This window comes from Echinops telfairi, unplaced genomic scaffold (genome assembly GCF_000313985.2).
Source record: "Echinops telfairi isolate 266 unplaced genomic scaffold, ASM31398v2 ScPeMD7_7468;HRSCAF=8506_0, whole genome shotgun sequence".
NCBI lineage: Eukaryota > Metazoa > Chordata > Mammalia > Afrosoricida > Tenrecidae > Echinops > Echinops telfairi.
The window spans coordinates 45,743,261-45,748,145 of record NW_022111369.1 but is presented as its reverse complement, the minus strand read 5'-3'; positions in this window follow the sequence as shown (position 1 = coordinate 45,748,145).

Sequence of the window (4,885 nt, the reverse complement as noted above, 5' to 3'; positions counted from 1 at the left end):
ATTTTGTCTTCAGCGATCCTGTCAGGAAGGACAGAATGCCAGGTTATTAGAACAAAGTGTCCTTGCGTTAAGGGACTACTTGAGCAGAGGCCCAATGTCCATCTGCTAACTTAATACCTAACCTATAACTATATGTACATAGACCTATATACCTATCATTATATATTAATGCATTTACAGATGTACATGCTTATGTTTATACCTCTGTGTCTTTTGCCTCCTGGTTCTTTCCTCTTTCCTTTTACTCCCTCCTGTCCCACTATCATGTTGGACCTTCATTTGGCTCTCTGTATTCCTCTTGGCTACATTGCACCTAATCAAACCCTACCAAGCATTCTATGCCCTCTTCACCATCAATTTTAGATCACTTGTTGTTCCCTTGTCCCTGAGTTTGTTGCTTCCCCCTGTCTTTCCCCAACCTCCTCCTTTCCCTTGTCCCCTGGGAATCAGCGGTCCCATTTTTTTTCTCCTCGGAGTTGTTTATCTTGCCTATACTATATAGATAGACATGAAAAAAAAAAAAGCCTATAAATAGTTCCAGGTCTTGTGTTAATCCTTATTAAGGTGTCCCGATTGAGTCTGATGAGGTACCTTGAAGTCTGTTTGGGGGATTCCTCGAGGACTTCACTACTTTGCTCCCCTTTGTGCTCTGTTACATTTCCTTCATGTTTCTTTTTCTCTTCTTTTCTTTTTTTTCTTCATATTTCTTAAAGATGCCTATAAAAAGAGTCTAAAGCCAAACGCCAAAGTATTCTTGCATAATCTATGGAAAGCACAATCACAGGTGAATCAGTGGGGTGTTATCTTTATCTAAAGCTCCTACTCTTTATCGAAAAGAGTCCCTGCAGACACTCCAAGAAGACAGTCAGAAGTATATGATTCTACATGATTGTGTTGTTGATGTTAGGTGCCATCGAGTCAGCTCCAACCTCAAGCCACCCTGCACACAACAGGAGAGGAAACACTGCCTGGTCCTGTGCTATCTTTACAGCGGTTGCAGCCACTGTATCAAACCATATTGTTGAAAGCCTTCTTCTTTTTTCCTACCCAAGCACATTATTATCAAGGTACAGAATTAGAAGTTAAATGTCTCATTCCAACACAATTAGAGGTGACACAAAAAGTAGAGGTTTACTTCAACATCCCCTCAAATATTTAAATCTCCAGATCATATGTCATGCACAAAGGAAATGACTTAGATTCCTAAAGCAGAGGTGGGCTGCAAAGTGAAAGGTCAGCAGTTGGAAAGTACCAGATGCTCCATGGGAGAAAAATGAGGCTTTCTATTTGTACAGTTACAGTCTCCTAAACCCACAGTTGTACCCTGTCCTCTAGGATTACTATGAAATGGATTGACTCGGTAGCAGTGAGTAAGGTTTTGGATTACAAAAATTATCTGGTATGCTACATATATTCTCTTTGTTAGATCAAATTTCCCTTCCTTATTTACTCAAGCAACACATATTATTGTGCATATATGCTAGCTAGTAGAGAATACAAAATAATTAAATAATATATTCTTTGACCTTAAAGGGGATTACACTGGGGACAAGGTTTGAAGACCAATTGGTCCGAGTAGAAGAGAGTGCACCCACGCATATGCATTTTACACATATAATTATAACATATATAATACATAAAACATAACTGTACAGCTTTATAGATTGTATGTAATAATTATATAGTTATAAATCACAGTATTTGCTCTGTAGACTATCAATGTGAGATTATTGAGGACTAAGTGAGTCGATATATTTTCCTTGCTACCCTCACTACCATTGAGTCAAGGCTGACTCATAGCCACCTCTGGGGGTTTCTGAGACTGTGACTATTAATGGCAGTAGAAAACCCAGTCTTTCTCCCCGAGAGATGCTAGTGGCTTTGAACTTCTGACCAGAAAGTCTTTATAAAGTAGGTGGAATTTGAATTGGAGGGAGAAGCAAGTCAGAAACTGGAGAGAACATTCCATACAAGACAACAGAGTAAATCTAGAGATGGTCATGATCATGGTGTACACATGTAGTGCCCACCGGCAAGCTGAGGAAGCATTTGAACAATAGGAATCATTGTTCTGAGTTGGAAGTTTGGAGTGAAATCATAGAACAATTTGAAAAGCAGAAACCTGTGGTTTGATATTTAAAAAACTGAGAAGTGTTAAGGTAAAGACTAGAAGCATGACTGAAACAGTATTTAATATTTATTACAGTAATATTATATAAGAAAAATAGAGAAGAAAGAATTTAAGCGATGGGATCCAATAGATTTATATTTAGTAGTGTGTAACTGAGGTGGTGACATCTCAGATATGAAATAAAAAGCTGAGATCAATGCCAGAGCTGTTTCAAAGTTTAAAAAGAGAATACAGTTTATTTGAGACTTGGAGAGTGGTATGAACATGAAGAGCAGGGTTAAGTTGATAAAGACTGAGTAACAGTTTAAATAGAGAATAAATGTGATGTGATCAGTTGGTTCTGTTGTTAAACTCGAAAGTTTAATGAAATCTTCAAGTAGGAAAGTTTATTTCTGTTGTAAAAGAAAAGTCTGCATAGCAAGGGACTAGGATTGGTGTCATAGGTGATTAAAAGCCATACGTTTTCTTAAGAAAAGAGTAAAAACAATTAGGACGGTAATTAATTTTATTTTGGTACAGACTTCTTTTTGCAAGCTAAAGCTAACTCAAGCTCTACTTTTGACCTATTATTCTTTTTTTTTTTTTTTAAGCTTTCTTTTAGTGTTTAAGGAAGTGTATTTCTTGGGGTTCCTTTCCTCTCCAAATTGCTCATTCCATCATATCCCAGTGTCCTCTGAAACACAAGTAGGGAGGACACTCATGTGAAATTGAAGCAGCCAAGAGGATTGTTTTCATTGAAAATAGGTGTGGTTCATGACAATGGAAACTCACCTGAGAGAGCCAAGCCAGAGCTGAGTAAGAAGGGAAGTGCTGGCAGAGAAGAATGTTGCCTATCCTCAAATGGAGCTGGTCCTCAAGAGCCCAGTGAGCTCCCCGCTGGACTCAGAGAGCACAGACAAAGTCAGTGGTTCAAAAGGGGGTGGACAGCCAGTTGCCCAACCCTAGTCCAAAGTGAGAGATACAGTTTCAAATCAGGAAGCCCACGCTCAGCCAGTGGGGTATTACTGATGTCGAGGATTATCTCCGGATCACTAGGGCATTTAAAAATGTATCCATACAATAAAATCTAATTTGAGTATCCACTACAGGTCAGACATTCTGTTAAGACATGGGAGTATCTTGCTAAGGATCTTTTATGCATGATGATCTCTATTCCTTTCAATGAGATTTTCATCAATAGAATGTGAATAGAAAAAGTCATTTGGCATAAAAATGAGGATGAAACAGTTAACTTTCATTCATGAATCAGGAATGTTGTGAGGTGTTTAGATCATTGCAGATAAACCTTTTCTGCTGAAAATATAAGTTCCAGTGTCTCTTTCTATTAGAAATTGCTTCTTGATGGTGAGCTCTTGAAAGTTCGTGAGTAACCACCTAAGGCAAAAGATTGGTCTCACCCTGTCTAGAGGAAATAATAGTGACAACTATCAAAAGACACATAGCAACAATTATTTCAATGGACTTCTGGGCCACCGAAACCTCAGTCTCCACAGTACTGAAACCGGATGAACTAGATGGTGTCCAACTACCACTACCTACTGCTCTGAACAAGAGTACCTTAGAAGTGCCTGCATAATGTGGGTGAAAATTGTGCAACAGAATTCTCAATCATAAAAAAGACCATGCTTACTGGATGGATAGGACTAGTGGGCCCCCAAGACTATATCCTTTGTCGCCCTTCAAATCTGGACATGAACTCACCTTGATGTCAGAATTATTAACCATTTAAAGTCAAGGGGGCAGCATTGGTGAAGTATGAAATCAGAGTGTTTGGGGAAAAGAATGGAAGCAGGAAACACAGGAAGGAAGTGGGATAAGCAACGGTTAGGGGATTGCAAGGGATCAGCTGAATTGTGCATGAATTGTGATGCATAAAACTGTGCATCACAACTATGCTCTGTAAACCTTTCCCTACTACAAAATGAAAAGTTTTAAAAGAAAAAAGTTGCTCTTTGAAAGTTACACAAACTTTGTTGGCGATGAATTCTGTATTAGCAAGATAAAATCAATGTTGAGACTTTATGTGAATTTTTCATTTTAATGAAAGGTCTACCAGAGGAAGCAGAAGCATTTATTTTTGAATCTGATTTCTCTAATGGAATTCTGCCATCTCTGCGGGATGTGCAGGACTTCAACCCTCCTTCAACACTTGCCCCCCAGTGACCTCTGTCTGTCTTCCTTTGATACCTACGCTCCAAGGGATTCTTCTTGAGAGAGGAATGAGATGAGAAATGAATGCCCGCCCCCACCCCAGTCTTCAGATAAACCTAAGCTGGCCTGGAAGATAGAATTTTAAGAACCTTGTATTTTTAGTGACTGATTTATCACTGCAAAACACAGATGTGTGAATGATAAACTTTCCTTGATAGAACACTGCTTGTTGACACATTTACTGCCTTTTTTTAAGCAAAGGGTATTGGCTTAGCAAATCACAGAGGTTTAAGAGTTATAGTACATGTGGCATTTCCATGGACTGCTAAACACAAAGCAGTCTTCAAGAACTAGAGGTCCCTAGTTTAGTTTGGAAGGAATTAACTCTCAGCAAAAGGCAACACACTTTCTGTAAAGGGCGGCCCCTTTGTGAAAGCGCGGACTTTATCTTGTTAGAGCTAAAGTTCAGCTAGTGGATTTTCAGTCAAACAGCTTTTGTTTGTTCTTTTACACACCCAGTCTGTCCTTCCTAGGGCAGAAGTGCGTGGTAATGAGGGTGAGAGTCACAGGGCCTGGGGAGGGGCCCCTCATGTTAATCACTGA